General features: G+C 40.6%; 1 long non-coding RNA gene across 1 annotated transcript in view; it reads left to right on the top strand.

Annotated features, from left to right (window-relative positions):
* The first annotated feature begins 9,772 nt into the window (after positions 1-9,772).
* The window catches only part of LOC113889553, a 73,158-nt gene continuing 64,285 nt past the window's right edge, over positions 9,773-18,645 (top strand). Inside the window, exons 1-2 of the long non-coding RNA XR_003510286.1 lie at positions 9,773-10,561; positions 11,318-11,437. This is a non-coding gene — a long non-coding RNA (uncharacterized LOC113889553). The remainder of the gene's footprint in view (positions 10,562-11,317; positions 11,438-18,645) is intronic.

Genomic DNA, 18,645 nt, shown 5'->3' with positions numbered 1-18,645 from the left:
CAAGGTCCGATGCTGTAAAGAGCAATATTGTATAGGAACCTGGAATGTTAGGTCCATGAATCAAGGCAGATTGGAAGTGGTCAAACAGGAGATGGCAAGAGTGAATGTCAACATTCTAGGAATCAGCGAACTCAAATGGACTGGAATGGGTGAATTTAACTCAGATGACCATTGTATCTACTACTGTGGGCAGGAATCCCTTAGAAGAAATGGTGTAGCCATCATGGTCAACAAAAGAGTCCGAAATGCAGTACTCGGGTGCAATCTCAAAAACAACAGAATGATCTCTGTTCGTTTCCAAGGCAAACCATTCAATATCACAGTAATCCAAGTCTATACCCCAACCAGTAACACTGAAGAAGCTGAAGCTGAATGGTTCTGTGAAGATCTACAACACCTTCTAGAACTAACACCCCAAAAAGATGTCCTTTTCATTATAGAGGACTGGAATGCAAAAGTAGGAAGTCAAGAAACACCTGGAGTAACAGGCAAATTTGGCTTTGGAGTATGGAATGAAGCAGGCCAAAAGCTAATAGAGTTTTGCCAAGAGAATGCCATGGTCATAGCAAACACCCTCTTCCAACAACACATGAGAAGACTCTACACATGGACATCACCAGATGGTCAACACCAAAATTAGATTGATTATATTCTTTGCAGCCAAAGATGGAGAAGCTCTATACAGTCAGCAAAAACAAGACCAGGAGCTGACTGTGGTTCAGAGCATGAACTCCTTTGCCAAATTCAGACTTAAATTGGAGAAAGTGGAGGAAACTGCTAGACCATTCAGGTATGACCTAAATCAAATCCCTTATGATTATACAGTGGAAGTGAGAAATAGATTTAAGGGACTAGATATGATAGACAGAGTGCCTGATGAACTATGGACGGAGGTTCATGGCATTGTACAGGAGACAGGGATCAAGACCATCCCCAAGAAAAAGAAATGCAAAAAAGCAAAATGGCTGTCTAAGGAAGCCTTACAAATAGCTGTGAAAAGAAGAGAAGTGAAAAGCAAAGGAGAAAAGGAAAAATATTCCCATTTGTATGTAGAGTTCCAAAGAGTAGCAAGGAGAGATAAGAAAGCTTTCCTCAGCGATCAATGCAAAGAAATAGAGGAAAACAATAGAATGGGAAAGACTAGAGATCTCTTCAAGAAAATTAGAAATACCAAGGGAACATTTCATGCAGAGATAGGCTCAATAAAGGACAGAAATGGTATGGACCTAACAGAAGCAGAAGATATTAAGAAGAGGTGGCAAGAATATGCAGAACTGTCCAAAAAGATCTTCACGACCCAGATAATCACGATGGTGTGATCACTAGGCTAGAGCCAGTCATCCTGGAATGTGAAGTCAAGTGGGCCTTAGGAAGCATCACTATGAACAAAGCTAGTGGAGGTGATGGAATTCCAGTTGAGCTATTTCAAATCCTAAAAGATGATGCTGTGAAAGTGCTGCATTCAATATGTCAGCAAATTTGGAAAACTCAGTAGTGGCCACAGGACTGGAAAAGGTCAGTTTTCATTCCAATCCCAAAGAAAGGCAATGCCAAAGAATGCTCAAACTACTGCACAATTGCACTCTTCTCACATGCTAGTAAAGTAACACTCAAAATTCTCCAAGCCAGGCTTCAGCATTACATGAACTGTGAAGTTCCAGATGTTCAAGCTGGTTTTAGAAAAGGCAGAGGAACCAGAGATCAAATTGCCAACATCCACTGGATCATTGAAAAAGCAAGAGAGTTCCAGAAGAACATCCATTTCTGCTTTATTGACTATGCCAAAGCCTTTGACTGTGTGGATCACAATAAACTGTGGAAAATTCTGAAAGAGATGGGAAAACCAGACCACCTGACCTGCCTCTTGAGAAACCTATATGCAGATCAGGAATCAACAGTTTGAACTGATCAACAGACAGGTTCCAAATAAGAAAAGGAGTACATCAAGGCTGTATATTGTCACCCTGCTTATTTAACTTATATGCAGAATACATCATGAGAAATACTGGGCTGGATGAAGCACAAGCTGGAATCAAGATTGCCGGGAGAAATATCAATAACCTCAGATATGCAGATGATACCACCCTTATGGCAGAAAGTAAAGAAGAACTAAAGAGCCTCTTGATGAAAGTGAAAGAGGAGGGTGAAAAAGTTGGCTTAAAATTCAACATTCAGAAAACGAAGATCATGGCATCTGGTCCCATCACGTCATGGCAAATAGATGGGGAAACAGTGGAAACAGTGTCAGACTTTATTTTTCTGGGCTCCAAAATCACTGCAGATGGTGACTGCAGCCATGAAATTAAAAGACGCTTACTCCTTGGGAGGTAAGTTTTGACCAACTTAGCATATTAGAAAGCAGAGACATTACTTGGTCAACAAATGTCCATCTAGTCAAGGTTATGATTTTTCCAGTGGTCATGGATGGATGTGAGAGTTGTACTATAAAGAAAGCTGAGCGCTGAAGAATTGATGCTTTTGAACTGTGGTGTTGGAGAAGACTCTTGAGAGTCTCTTGGACTGCAAGGAGATCCAACCAGTCCATCATAAAAGAGATCAGTCCTGGGTGTTCATTGGAAGGACTGATGTTGAGGCTGAAACTCCAATACTTCAGCCACCTGATGTGAAGAGAGAGATGACTCATTTGAAAAGACCCTGATGGTGAGAAGGATTGAGGGCAGGAGGAGAAGTGGACGACAGAGGATGAGATGGTTGGATAGCATCACCGGCTCAATGGACATGAGTTTGGGTAAACTCCGGAAGTTGGTGATGGACAAGGAGGCCTGGTGTGCTGCGGTTCATGGCGTTGCAAAGAGTCGGACGTGACTGAGCAATTGAACTGACTGACTGACTGAAAGCTTAAAGAGAGCTTCCCTGGTAGCTCAGGTGGTAATGAATCTGTCTCCAATGTAGGAGACCTGGATATCATCCCATGGAGAAGGGAATGGCTATGCACTCCAGTATTCTTGCCTGGAGAATTCCATGGACAGAGGAGCCTGGCTGGCTACAGTTCATGGGGTCACAAAGAGTTGGACACAACTGAGTGACTAACACTTAAACTAAATTTAACCTAACTCAATAAAGCTAGAAAATTAATGTGTTTGTTTTCAAATCTATCTGCTGTTCTGAGATGACAACTTAAACATTTTGGTCTTTTCAATACAAATATACTAGAGACTTTTGATTTGTTTGAAATAGATTCCAATGGTCCATTCTAATCTATTATGGTGAGAGGAATAAAGGAACATTTCTCTAATTTCATTTATTTGAAAGATATCCCTATTGTCTTAGCCTGCTGCTAAGTCACTTCAGTCGTGTCCGACTCTGTGCGACCCCATAGACGGCAGCCCACGAGGCTCCCCCATCTCTGGGATCCTCCAGGCAGGATCACTGGAGTGGGTTGCCATTTCCTTCTCCAATGCATGAAAGTGAAAAGTGAAAGTGAAGCCGCTCAGTCATGTCAGACTGTTAGCGACCCCATGGACTGTAGCCTAGAAGCTCCTCCCATGGGATTTTCCAGGCAAGAGTACTGGAGTGGGTGCCATTGCCTTCTCCTGTCTTAGCGTAGTTTCTCCCTAAATAGATAGAAAGACAGAATATGTGCAAGTGACATAACGTTATTTAAACAATAATACTATCGCTGTTCTGAAGTCACCATACTTTAAATGATTCAAGATACCTGGCTTTTGTTTTGTAAAACTTATTTAAGCCACAAGGCTACATTAACATTGACAGAAAATCTGAGAAGAGAGGTATTTTTAAAACAATGTATTTTTGTAATGAAAACTATTGATCTATTTCTTTGTTCACCATGTATAGCAATGATCTTTTGTTCCTTGATAAAATACAATTAACATATTTCAATGCTGGGCATGTATTATAACTTGTTTTTTTTGGGGGGGAGATAAATTATGTAGCATATTTTTATGTGCATGAAAGAAAGGGCGTGAGAGAGAAGAGAAAATTGAATCAAATCCTTTGGAAATCTAATCAATAAATACTCAAACTTAACTAAATAGTTAAGTTTCAAGTCAGAAGTTCATTTAATTGAGAAACGTAGGAGGAGGTGGTGTCTTACTAATAACAGTATTGCTAGGACTTCCCTGGTAGTCCAGTTGTTAAGATTCTGCCCTTCCAACTTCAGGGGGCAGTGGTTCAGTTCCTGGTCAGGGAACTAAGATTCCACATGCGGCATGACCAAACTAATATCAATAATAAAACCATTATTATCATCATTTTACTGTTGAGGAAACTGAGACACAGGAGGTTTATTCAGTACTGTCTCTCAGACTCTTACCCTTTGAAAAAATTACTTCCTTTGAAATTTCACAAATACAGCAAAGTAGTACATTGCCACACAGGATATAACACATATATCCCAAAATGGGTATAACCACTTTAGGCAAATTTTTGTTCTAAGCAACCCAGTTCAGATACTCCATTGCTTGTTTGCTTCTTGCCTGATATGCTGTAAATGTCTAAACATCTCTAAATGTCTGTTGTAGGATGAATGAATATGAAAAATTTCTCTTGGACATACACCTGATTTTTAGGCTATAAGTAGAAAATACAATTTGCTTTAAAGAAATACATTTTAGGGACTTCTCTGTGGTCCAGTGGTTAAGAATTTGCCTTGCAATACAAGGGACACAGGTTCAATCCCTGGTCAGGGAACTCAGATTCCACATGCCTCAGAGCAGCTAAGTCCACTAACCACAACTGCTACCAAGCCCTAGTGTCACAACTAGAGAATCCATACACCAGCCACTAAGTATCCTGCATGGTCCAAAGATCTCATGTACCACAACTAAGTCCCAACACAGCCAAAGAAAGTTATAATTAAAAAATTATTAAAAAATACATTTTATAAATGACTTGTCCTTGATAATCATTTCAGTAATATTCTAAGAAGCAGCTATATATACACCAGAAACTAACACAACATTGTAAATCTACTATATTTCAATATAATAGATTTTAAAAACTGAGGCCTGGTCAAGGAATCAGTACATTTTCAAAAGCAAATCAATTTTCACATCACAGGCCAGAGCAAGTGTGTTATTGTCACATCACGTCTGTCATACAGACACGGCCCTTAAATTATAAGTACATATGAGCTGCTGAAACCTCAAGGCTTGGTGCCTTAGGAGCCCTGTTCTCTGAGAGCAGCGAATATAGTGAAGACCATCTGCTTTGGAATCAGACTGACTTGAAGTTGAATTATAGCTTTGTGGCTTATTAGGTGCATGACCATGGAATTCCTCAGTCATGATCAGAAGATGAGAATAATTATGCCCAACTATAAGCTTGTTGTGTGGGTTAAAGAAAAAGTGTATATACAGGCTAACATAAAACAGATTATATTAACATTCTCAGTTGCCGGCATATAGGAAGCAAAGGAAAGAAGGAAGGGGAAAAAAAAAAAAAGAAGAAGGAAGGGGAAAGAGAGGGAAGCAAAAGAAAACTGGCTAAAATTTTTAAAAATTAATTAATATTAAGGGTTCAAACAGTACTCTAAGGTTTGATTTTGATGCATTTCTTCAACTGCTTTTCTTGATATTTGCTTTATTTTGAAAGAAGTTCTTAATGCTGACTCTTACAAACCTCTATATTAACATCTTCAGATCAGATCAGATCAGATCAGTCGCTCAGTCGTGTCTGACTCTTTGAGACCCCATGAATCGCAGCATGCCAGGCCTCCCTGTCCATCACCAACTCCTGGAGTTCACTCAGACTCACGTCCATCGAGTCAGTGATGCCATCCAGCCATCTCATCCTCTGTCGACCCCTTCTCCTCCTGCCCCCAATCCCTCCCAGCATCAGAGGCTTTTCCAATGAGTCAACTCTTCGCATGAGGTGGCCAAAGTACTGGAGTTTCAGCTTTAGCATCATTCCTTCCAAAGAAATCCCAGGGCTGATCTTCAGAATGGACTGGTTGGATCTCCTTCCAGTCCAAGGGACTCTCAAGAGTCTTCTCCAACACCACAGTTCAAAAGCATCAATTCTTCGGTGCTCAGCCTTCTTCACAGTCCAACTCTCACATCCATACATGACCGCAGGAAAAACCATAGCCTTGACTAGACGAACCTTTGTTGGCAAAGTAATGTCTCTGCTTTTGAATATGCTATCTAGGTTGGTCATAACTTTCCTTCCAAGAAGTAAGCGTCTTTTAATTTCATGGCTGCAGTCACCATCTGTAGTGATTTTGGAGCCCAGAAAAATAAAGTCTGACACTGTTTCTACTTTTTCCCCATCTATTTCCCATGAAGTGGTGGGACCAGATGCCATGATCTTCGTTTTCTGAATGTTGAGCTTTAAGCCAACTTTTTCACTCTCCACTTTCACTTTCATCAAGAGGCTTTTGAGTTCCTCTTCACTTTCTGCCATAAGGGTGGTGTCATCTGCATATCTGAGGTTATTGATATTTCTCCCAGCAATCTTGATTCCAGTTTGTCTTTCTTCCAGTCCAGCGTTTCTCATGATGTACTCTGCATATAAGTTAAATAAACAGGGTGACAATATACAGCCTTGACGAACTCCTTTTCCTATTTGGAACCAGTCTGTTGTTCCATGTCCAGTTCTAACTGTTGCTTCCTGACCTGCATACAAATTTCTCAAGAGGCAGATCAGGTGGTCTGGTATTCCCATCTCTTTCAGAATTTTCCACAGTTTATTGTGATCCACACAGTCAAAGGCTTTGGCATAGTCAATAAAGCAGAAATAGATGTTTTTCTGGAACTCTCTTGCTTTTTCTATGATCCAGCGGATGTTGGCAATTTGATCTCTGGTTCCTCTGCCTTTTCTAAAACCAGCTTGAACATCAGAAGGTTCACGGTTCACATATTGCTGAAGCCTGGCTTGGAGAATTTTGAGCATTACTTTACTAGCATGTGAGATGAGTGCAATTGTGCGGTAGTTTGAGCATTCTTTGGCATTGCCTTTCTTTGGGTTTGGAATGAAAACTGACTTTTTCCAGTCTTGTGGCCACTGCTGAGTTTTCCAAATTTGCCAGCATATTGAGCGCAGCACTTTGACAGCATCATCTTGCAGGATTTGAAATAGTTCAACTGGAATTCCATCACCTCCACTAGCTTTGTTCTTAGTGATGCTTTCTAAGGCCCACTTGATTTCACATTCCAGGATGTCTGGCTCTAGGTCAGTGATCACACCATCGTGATTATCTGGGTCGTGAAGATCTTTTTTGTACAGTTCTTCTGTGTATTCTTGCCATCTCTTCTTAATATCTTCTGCTTCTGTTAGGTCCATACCATTTCTGTCCTTTATCAAGCTCATCTTTGCATGAAATGTTCCTTTGGTATCTCTGATTTTCTTGAAGAGATCCCTAGTCTTTCCCATTCTGTTGTTTTCCTCTATTTCTTTGCATTGATCGCTGAAGAAGGCTTTCTTATCTCTTCTTGCTATACTTTGGAACTCTCCATTCAGATCCTTATATCTTTCCTTTTCTCCTTGCTTTTCTTCTTTTCACAGCTATTTGTAAGGCCTCCCCAGACAGCCATTTTGCTTTTTTGCATTTCTTTTCTATGGGAATGGTCTTGATCCCTGTCTCCTGTACAATGTCACGAACCTTATTCCATAGTTCATCAGGCACTCTATCTATCAGATCTAGGCCCTTAAATCTATTTCTCACTTCCACTGTATAATCATAAGGGATTTGATTTAGGTCATACCTGAATGGTCAAGTGGTTTTCCCTACTTTCTTCAATTTAAGTCTGAATTTGGCAATAAGGAGTTCATGGTCTGAACCACAGTCAGCTCCTGGTCTTGTTTTTGCTGACTGTATAGAGCTTTTCCATCTCTGGCTGCAAAGCATATAATCAATCTGTTTTTGGTGTTGACCATCTGGTGATGTCCATGTATAGAGTCTTCTTTTGTGTTGTTGGAAGAGGGTGTTTGTTATGACCAGAGCATTTTCTTGGCAAAACTCTATTAGTCTTTGCCCTGCTTCATTCCGTATTCCAAGGCCAAATTTGCCTGTTACTCCAGGTGTTTCTTGACTTCCTACTTTTGCATTCCAGTCCCCTATAATGAAAAGGACATCTTTTTTGGGGTGTTAGTTGTAAAAGGTCTTGTAGGTCTTCATAGAACCGTTCAACTTCAGCTTCTTCAGCGTTACTGGTTGGGGCATAGACTTGGATTACTGTGATATTAACATCTTACTGATTTCCAATTTAACAGGAAAAAAGGGTCAGCTCCTCTCAGAAAAATCCACAAAGTCTTGGCCTTACCTTGATTAAATTCATATTTGCATGTTTCCAGCCCCCCAAACAATTATTTTAAGTAAGTCCAACCTAGATCACATACCTACCTCCAAAATCTGGGATGATTTCCGTTCCATCCAAAACATGAGGACAAAAGGCACAGGGAACATTGTTCCCTAGAGAAAAAGTATAGGTTTATTATTAGAAGAAAAGAGAATGAATCTTGGATGGCAGTTTCAGAAAAACATCTACTACATTGGCATTTGGGCTTCCCTGGTGGCTCACATGGTAAAGAATTCTCCTACAATGTGGGAAACCTGAGTTCAGTCTCTGGGTTGGGGAAATCCCCTGCAGAAGGGAAAGGGTACCCACTTCAATATTCTTGCCTAAAGAATTCCATGGACAGAGAGGAAGTCCATGGGGTCACAAAGAGTTGGACGTGACTGAGTGACTAAGCACATTGTCATTTAATTTAATGGCAGTTATTATTATTGTATGCATTTTTAGATCACTTACAAAATCCTATTAATCTCATTATGTAAAAAAAAATCATTCTATTTAACAACTTTACTCAGAAAATATATTTGTATTTCCAGTTTCGGATATTGTAATATACCCCCCTTCCCTTGCTTCAAGGTGGGCATAGTGAGCAAGAATTCCATCACATAGCTAAGTGGCACTCTCATCTGACTTTTTGTTTGTTTGTGTTTTGTTTTTGTTTTCTTGGTTTTGAATCCTTACTTCTTCATTTAACTTTTATGAACCTCAGTTTTCTTGTCATTTTCTAGGGAGTGAGTGAGTAAAAGTCACTCAGTCATGTCTGATTCTTTGTGACTCCATGAACTATACAGTCCATGAAATTCTCCAGGCCAGAATACTGGAGTGGGTAGCCATTCCCTTCTCCAGGGGATCTTCCCAACCCAGAGATGGAGCCCAGGTCTCCCACATTTCAAGCAGATTCTTTACCTTCTGAGCCACCAGGAAAGGGAGTGACCCAACCAAATTTCTTTACTTTTGACCAAGGTATTTCTACTCCTTGTAGAATATAATCAATTATTATAACTTTGCTTCCTTCCTTTGTTCCAGAAGCCAGAACCTGTTACTTTTTTTAGTAACTTTTAAAAAATATTTTTGTATCTAAGTTATTTTTGGTTGTTGTTGTTTAGCTGCTAATAACTATATAGAAACCACCACTTCTGTTTTCTCCTTTTTCATTTTGACTCTAAAGGGAAAAACAGGGTACATATAGGTGTTCATTGTAGGTTCCGCAGGAACTGAAATAAGGTGCATGGGCATCTTGGATGTTGTGACTATGGAAGGAGTCAGCCTAGATCTTTGCAAATAAAGAGGGAATGACGGAGTTAGGAAAGATTAAGGAAGCTATCTCTCCAACAGGTGGGTACTAAGGAATTCCTTTTTTTAAACTTTATTTATTTAGACTGTGCTGCGTCTTCGTTGCTGTGTGTGGTCTTTCTCTAGCTGTGGCGACCCGGGCTGCTTTCTAGTTGCGGTGTGTGGGCGCTCGCTGTGGTGTCTTCTCTTGCTGCAGAGCATGGGCTGCATAGCTTGCGGGCTTCAGTTGTTGTGGTGCGTGGGCTTAGTTGTCCCGTAGCATGTGGAATCTTCCTGGACCAAGGATTGAACCCATGTCCTGTGAGTTGGCAGGCAGATTCTTAACCACTGGGCCACCAGGGAAGGCCATGGAAATCTTAACGCATGGGTAATTGTGCTGAAGAGCAGAGGGTCTGCAAAAATTGTTCACAACAACACAACCCTGAGGTGTAGATAGGTAGAACTATTGGTTCCATTTTATGCACAAGAAAACTCAGGAACAGAGAGATTAAGTCATGGAGCCAGGATTCAAATTTCCTAATTCATTGTCAAAGCCTAAATTCTCAAAATTGAAAATCTCTTCACAAACTTCAGGAATTAAGACACCTACAATTCTCTTGCTTTCTTGCTTTAGATTTCTTGTGCTGCTGTCCATGGGGTCACAAATAGTCGGACACGACTGAGCGACTGAACAACAGCAACAAGAAGAAATCCAAGTCTTGGGGTGGTTCGAAGTCTTATAAATACCTCTGGATCAAAATTATATCCTTTTTTCCAGATCTTACTCAAATCTCAGTTATTATTTAGCCTCTGGTATCTCCGTGAAAACATATTTGTAGCTGCACAAAGAAATAAAGCTTTACATGAACAGCTTCTATTAGAGCAATAATTATAGTAGTGACCATATTGCAATCATGATGCAAGAGGAATATGGCTATGAGCACTTTATGCTTATTATCTCATCTCATCCTTTCCACAACCTGATGAGGTAGACTACCATTATTTCTACTGTAAGTATATAATATTGTTATGTAATAAAATTCTTAGAGTACATGTATGGTCATTACACCATATTTATATAATAAAACTACAACTCTGGATATGTGACAAGTTTAACAGATATTTACTTAATGAAAACAGGAAGGGGTTAATTAGCAATTATCCCGCTGCAGCTTTAGCCCTTCAAGAGTTCCTGGGAAAAAAGGAGCTGTCCTCTATCGGTGCTCTGTCAGAGGTGGTTTCACTTGACTTAGATGGTTTTCTTTCTTTCTTTATTCTTCCAAAATGACTCAGTTTCAGAATTGTTCTTTAATCTTTGATATCTCCATTAAGAAGAGTTTCTATCAAGTACTTCAAAAGGACACAGTTCGAGGGAGCACTGCTTGTCCCCGGCTGGCCAGTGAAGTGGAGGAGGCAGGCATCTCAGCCAGCCCCTGAATGCTCGCTCAGAAGTGCAGGCTGATGGGCAAGCATATGCCAAGAACCCACCTCCTTTCTACCACACTACTCTCTTTTCACTGGGTTTCTGTGTGTCCTTTGCAGTCCAACCTGTAAGCTACTTTGAGACAAAGATAGATCCATCTCTGGCCAATCTAGGAATAAATTAATTCCCTTGCTAAAAAAAAAAAATACGAGAGAACCTTTAAATATTGAACTCGTAGGTCAGAAATTTGAAATTCCTTTCCTCTCAGATTAAAATCCTTTGACTTTGTCTGAAGCCATTGCATTAGATGACAGGTTTTTTTTTTGTTGTGGTTGTTGTTTAGTTGCCGTCATGTCCAACTCCTTTACTTCTCTGCTAATTTGCCAGCTGTGAACTTTGGTACCTTTAGGAGATTTTTATGTGGTTGAACAAGCGATAAGAATGGACCAAGTTGACAAAATGGGTAAGTTTAACAAAAATATGGGACCTTCAGTTTGATACTACATTGTTGATGACAGTTATTTGACTCTTCACCGTCCAGTCATAATGAGACAGAATACTATATAAGCAAAGACCACAGGAAGGATTGACAGTAAGTGTCAAGAGGGTGTGGAGGAAGTGGGTTACAATTTCTTTTCCCAACTTGTAGTGTCTTCTCTCATCTTTTAAGAATTCAAAGAAAAGTGCATGAAGCCCTGATGTATTCAGGAACAACAGTAACAAAAATAAATTAGGTTTACTGAAAGATGCAACCAACACTTTTTCACCTTTTTTCTATTTACAGGGACCTGCCTACTCCACCAAGCTCTCTTTATTTTCTTCTCAAATGTTATTTCATGTCATTGTGTCAGGCTTAGGCTATTGGAAAAACTTACGTCCTCTGTAATTAAAGTTTTAAATAACATGCAGTTTACCCTGTTATTAAAAAAAAAACTCAGGACCTCCCTGGTGGTGCAGTGGATAAGAATCCACCTGCCAATGGAGGGGACATAGGTTCAATCCCTGGTCCAGGAAGATTCCACATGCCTCTGGGAAACTAAGCCCATGTACAGTTATTGAGCCTGCATGCTGAGAGCCCATGCTTCTCGCAACAAGATAAGCCCACACATAACTAAAATAGCCCCTGCACGCCACAACTAGAGAAAGCCCAGGTGCAACAGTGAAGACCCAGCACAAACAAAAATTAAACGAATAAATAAATTTTTAAGAATCAGCTGCCTTTTCTGAGGGGAAGACTGTCGAGGATCCTTAATTTCTATCCTTCTGTAGAAGGATAAAAGGACAGATAAACTTAAGTAAATCCGGGGTGTAGAGCTCCTTTAAAATGTGAGGACCTTGTCAATGGGTTAAAAAAGAAAAGTTGGTTTTGTTCTAAATCTCCTCTCTGGGGCCCATTATGCATAATAAGGGGCCACAGCCCATTTGCAAGGCCTCTGAATGAACTCCATTCATTCTGTACTTGGAAATGTTTCTTCAGCCACAAAGAGAAACAATAGTTATAACCTAATTTCTTTGGCACCAATATCAGCAGAGGAAAAACCAAAAGACCGTTATGAAAACTCTAGTAACTTCTCTTGGTGATTATGTAATTCTGTATTCATTGATCATATTTGTGTATTCAAATAAGGACTTTTTAAAAAATATTATAAAGCAGTTTGGTAATGGTATAATATCACATTTTATGTATTGAGCAACATCTTAAAAATGGAGTGCTTCAAAGTAATTTGCTTATTATAGTTATTAAAGTTTATAAAAAACAAAACAAAACACACTAACATGCACCCTAAGGCTTTCAGGGGAAAGCTTTTGTATTTTTAATTACTGTGTTTTAAAATCTGATAAGAATTCAAACTACAATTTTGTCAAGTAAATCCATTCATCAGTTTCCACATTTACCTGTAAAAGTCAGTGGAAGATAATACATCTGGAAATAGCAGTCATGGAGTGGTGCCTGTTAATACCATTTCCAAGTGACTCTAGAGTGAACTATCTGAAGCTAAGTCTGATCTAAGCATGTCATTCCTTGCTCAGTACCCTTTGTGGACTTCCCATTGCCCATGAAGGGAAGGCCCACATTCCACGTGACTTTCCAGCTTCTGGCTTTTGCCTACCCGCCTTGTCAGCCTCTCTCATCATCCTCCCCTCAGTGAACTCTCCTTGGTGGGCCTCGCTCTTTCTTCCACATGATGTTGCTTTTGCCTGTTCTTGCCTGAAATGCTTCCCTCCCAACCCAGTCTCCTCACTTTAATCTGACTAACCTTTGTTAACCTTTGAAGTCTAGAGCCCATGCTCTGCAGATGCCCGATCACAGGACCACCAGAGAAGTCCTTGGAACTAGACTGTGAAGGACTTTCTAAGCTGTGATTTCAAGAGTTTGAACAGGAAAATGATATCAGCTTTATGTTTTAAAAGTTTGAAGGATGGTTTGAGCCTTCAAAGAATGTGTAACATACCCATGTAAATTAATGGTCACTGAGCTGGGAAACATTGAAGGCAGGAGGAGAGGGGGACGACAGAGAATGAGATGGTTGGATGGCATCACCGACTCAATGGACATGAGTTTGGGTAAGCTCCAGGAGTTGGTGATGGACAGGGAGGCCTGGCGTGCTGCAGTTCATGGGGTCAGACACTACTGAGCGACTGAACTGAACTGAAACTGAGCTAGGAAATAGCACACTAGTCCTTTTGATGATCCCATTTTCCATGTCTCCCAAGCCCTGTGAAAAATCACTTGCTCTGATTGCATTCTTGGAGACCCTGCTAATGCATACTGAAAAATTGCTAGCTGTCAGTATTTGGCATTATGTTGTCATTTACGTGGTGAGTGATATTAAATGTTAAAACTCAAATACCATTGAAGGGAAGTAGTGTTCAGAGTGCACACTCCAGAGAGATCTGGTTTAAAATTCTTGCTATGCCACTTACTAGCTGTAACAGATATGAAAAACTATTTAGACAAGTCACTTAGCAAAATAAACTCGAAATGAGGGATGGGAAGATAAAGCAGTTTGCCAAGCATGATATTTCTTTGAATTTGAGAGAGTCATTTAAAAATCCAAGTGAATCCTGGGCTTCCCTGATGGCTCAGTGGTAAAGAATCTGCCTACCAATGCAGGGGATATGGGTCTGATCCCCAGTCCTGGGATCCCCCAGGTCACAGAGCAACTAAGCCTGTGTGCCACAACCTATTAGAGCCCTGGAACCACAACTTCTGAGCCCACACACAGCAACTACTGAAACCTGAGCACCCTAGAGCCTGTGCCCTACAACAAAGAAGCCACCACAATAAGTCCGTGCACTGCCACTGAAGAGTAGGCCCCGCTTGCTACAACTAGAGAAAAGCCTATGCAGCAATGACGCAGCACAGCCAAAAAATGAACAAATAAAATTCGTTTTTAAAAAAATCCAAGTGATTCTTGCCTTCTCTTCTAACACATTTCTGTCTGTTTTAAGGTAAAAAGTATTTTTAAGTTGGGCAAAGGGATTAAGTTGGTTGGTGGTTATTGCCTCAAATTTTCTGCACAGTTATTTCCCCAAAAAAGCACACTATGTTTATCTTACGGCTTGAAGCACCCCTCTGGTACAAAAGCATGTGAAAAACAGACTAGGAATTATCAGAAATGTAATGATAAACTCATCAGAGCAGAAGTTCTACATTAATCTTCAACCACGATCTACAGTGTTCAAGGTGAGTTTTTTTAAAAAAATCAAAAACCACAATGAAGTACCATTTCACGCCAGTCAGAATGGCTGCGATCCAAAAGTCTACAAGCAATAAATGCTGGAGAGGATGTGGAGAAACGAGAACTGTCTTACACTGTTGGCGGGAATGCAAACTAGTACAGCCACTATGGAGAACAGCGTGGAGATTCCTTAAAAAATTGGAAATAGAACTGCCATACGACCCAGCAATCCCACTGCTGGGCATACAAACCACCAAGGAAACCGGAATTGAAAGAGACACGTGTACCCCAATGTTCATCGCAGCACTGTTTATAATAGCTAGGACATGGAAGCAACCTAGATGTCCATCAGCAGATGAATGGATAAGAAAGCTGTGGTACATATACACAATGGAGTATTACTCAGTCATTAAAAAGAATACATTTGAATCAGTTCTAATGAGGTGGATGAAACTGGAGCCGATTATACAGAATGAAGTAAGCCAGAAAGAAAAACACCAATACAGTATACTAACGCATATATATGGAATTTAGAAAGATGGTAACGACAACCCTGTATGTGACAGCAAAAGAGACACAGATATAAAGAACAGACTTTTGGACTCTGTGGGAGAGGGAGGCGAGGGATGATTTGGGAGAATGGCATTAAAACATGTATAATATCATATAAGAAATGAATCACCAGTCCAGGTTTGATGCAGGATACAGGAAGCTTGGGGCTGATGCACTGGGATGACCCAGAGGGATGTTATGGGAAGGGAAGTGGGAGGGGGGTTCAGGATGGGGAACACGTGTACACCCATGGCGCATGCATGTTGATGTATGGCAAAACCAATACAATATTGTAAAGTAAAAAAAAAAAAAATCCAGCTCAATATTGTTACATTTGTTACAGTTCAGTGTGTTACATCATTCCCCTCTTTCACCATCTCTGCTGCAGCTGCTGCTGCTGCTGCTAAGTCTCTTCAGTCGTGTCCGACTCTTAGCGACCCCATGGACTGCAGCCCACCAAGCTCCTCCATCCATGGGATTTTCCAGGCAAGAGTACTGGAGTGGAGTGCCATTGCCTTCGCCATCTCTAAAACCAGATTATTCTGACTTTCCTGGCTTCACCATTGTCCCAGTTACTCTTACAGAAATCTCAGGAAGCACACCAGCTTATCTCTCTTTCTTGTCTCCCCCTAGATATTTTAGCTAAACACATCAGTCTTATTCCACAGAATCCACATTAAACATATAATTCTTTTTTTAAAATATGAATTTATTTATTTTAATTGGAGGCTAATTACTTTACAATATTGTATTGGTTTTGCCATACATCAACATGAATCCACCATGGATGTACACGTGTTAAACACGTAATTCTTTTTCTCACTGCCTTTTTTTTCCCATTAAAGTTCTGCTGTCAGCTGTTCTATTTTTATTATTATTAGTTGTTTCCTGGACCATCACTTGGTTTGTGGACAGGTTTCCTCCATGCATCTTCTTTCCCCTTTCATTTAGCCTATGTACACAGTTTGTTCATTTTTCTCATGATAAATACAAAATTAAATATTTTCAAGACAGGCCTTTCCCACCATATTATGTTGACCTTCCTTTCCAACCTAATCTTTTCCTACTCTCTATATGGAGAAGGCAATGGCACCCCACTCCAGTACCCTTGCCTAGAAAATCCCATGGACAGAGGAGCTTGGTAAGCTTCAGTCCATGGGGTCGCTAAGAGTTGGACACGACTGAGCGACTTCACTTTGACTTTTCACTTTTATGCATTGGAGAAGGAAATGGCAACCCACTCCATTGTTCTTGCCTGGAGAATCCCAGGGACGGGGGAGCCTAGTGGGCTGCCATCTATGGGGTCGCACAGAGTCGGACACGACTGAAGCGACTTAGCAGCAGCAGCAGCATATGGTCCATATTCTATGGCCAAACTGAACTGTCCACTCCTCGCCGACCACCCTCAAGCTTTTTTATCTCCTAACCTCACCATGAACTATTCCCACTGCGTCTCACTATTGTGTCCATTTTCAGAGCCTGTCTGAAAGGCTTTCTCCACCATAAATCCTTAAATGAGCATTTCAACTGAAGGTACAGGTTTTCTTTCTCCTTTTGTTTATTCATTCATGGAACAAATATTTATCAAATATCTAATATGTATCAAATGAGAAAAGTCCTTGGACTTTAACAATGACTTGGGACAGAATTGGAACACACCTTAATGGGGATTTTAATCTAACATAAAAGAAAACTTGATAACTTTTTTCAAGTGTCATGGGTTTTACAAGACTCTGTGCAGCATGTTTAAAAGAGTATAACTTAAGCTAAGGGTCAGGTATGGGTTCTCTGAGGGGAGGTGCAGAAAGAGATCTGGAAAATGAAGATGTAGCTAGGCAGAGTGGGAGGGGATGGAAGAAATTTGGGGACATGACAGTGTTCTAGGCAGAGCAAACAGCACATGCAAAAGCCATGAAGTAGGAATGAGCATGGCATATTTAAGAACTGAGAAAAGGCCAGTTCGAATAGCCAGATGGATGTAACATGAACCGTGGGACAGGGGAAACTGAGACATTAGCTGATTCATGTCTGTTCTTAAGTATTCTTTTGTCTTTATGCCACTTATTCATATTTCTACCTCAGTTAAGAGAGACTCATTCATGGAGCAAAGCCTAAAGCTCTGCCTCTTTGCTCCTCCTAGTCATAGTCCAAGAATCATGTGACCCGCACCTTAACCTACCACGAGCTGGAGTCTAGTCCTAAGCAGTACAGGTTAAGAATCTCAAGTTGACTCACTAACTAAATCTTGCTTATTATCCAAAGAAATATGGTTTATGCATTATAATAATGAGAATTTATCCAGTTATTATTTTGAATCAATAGGATGTGTTCATATCAAAGAGATTTTACTGTACTAGCATACTATATATAGTAATTGCCCTCTGCTTTTCCCCCAGAGCATATTGGACACCTTCCTACATGAGGGGCTCATCTTCCAGTATCATAACTTTTTGCCTTTTCATACTGGTCATGGGATTCTGGTGGCAAGAATACTGGAGTTGTTTGCCATTGCCTCTTCAAGTGGTTCACGTTTTGTCAGACCTCTCCACTAGGACCTTTCCGTCTTGGCTGGCCCTGCACAGCATGGCTCGTGGCTTCATTGATTGATGCAAGCCCCTTCACCAGGACAAGGCTGTGACCCACGAAGGGAACAGAACTAGAAGGTGCACTCATTCCTTTGTAGGGTATGATCCAGAATTTTCATGTATCACTTCTCCTCATGTACCTTTAGCCACAGTTTAGTCAATTGGGTCATATGTAGCTGGAAAATATACTGGAGCATGTGGTCTGTGGCTGAAACTTGTAAGATTTTACTATTAAAGGAATTGGACTTTTGAAGGACAACTGACAATCTTAGTCATTGTCCCCTGTTATCAGCAAAGTAAATGTTCTCTGAGCACCTTCATTCCTCCTTTACCGCCCAGTAAATTTCTGTTTAGGCCGAAATTGGGTCATATGGTCACCTCTAGAGACAAGGAAGCTGAAGAAACAGGAAACAGGTTTTACATGATTGGCTTTGACCAAAGGCTCCCAAAGTTTCTTGGTTCACAGCTCCCTTGGGATCTCAGTAAATATTTTCATGGTGCCAAGTGAAAGTCATTCAGTCGTGTCTGACTCTTTGCGACCCTATGGACTTCAGTCCGTGGAATTCTGCAGGCCAGAATACTGGAGTGGGTAGCCTTTCCCTTCTCCGGGGAATCTTCCCAACCCAGAGATCAAATCCAGGTATCCTGGATTGCAGGCAGATTCTTTACCAGCTGAGCCACCAGAGAAGCCTAAGAATATGGGGGTGGGTAACCTAACCCTTTTCCAGCATATTTCCCACCCCAGGAATTGAACCAGGGTCTCTGCATTGCAGGCGGATTTTTTACCAACTGAGCTATCAGGGAAGCCCCAAGAAATACAGAATAATTCCATTTACAACTTAGTAGCCATT

This window comes from Bos indicus x Bos taurus, chromosome 3, assembly GCF_003369695.1.
Source record: "Bos indicus x Bos taurus breed Angus x Brahman F1 hybrid chromosome 3, Bos_hybrid_MaternalHap_v2.0, whole genome shotgun sequence".
NCBI classification, from domain to species: domain Eukaryota; kingdom Metazoa; phylum Chordata; class Mammalia; order Artiodactyla; family Bovidae; genus Bos; species Bos indicus x Bos taurus.
This window is presented reverse-complemented; position numbering and strand designations above follow the sequence as displayed.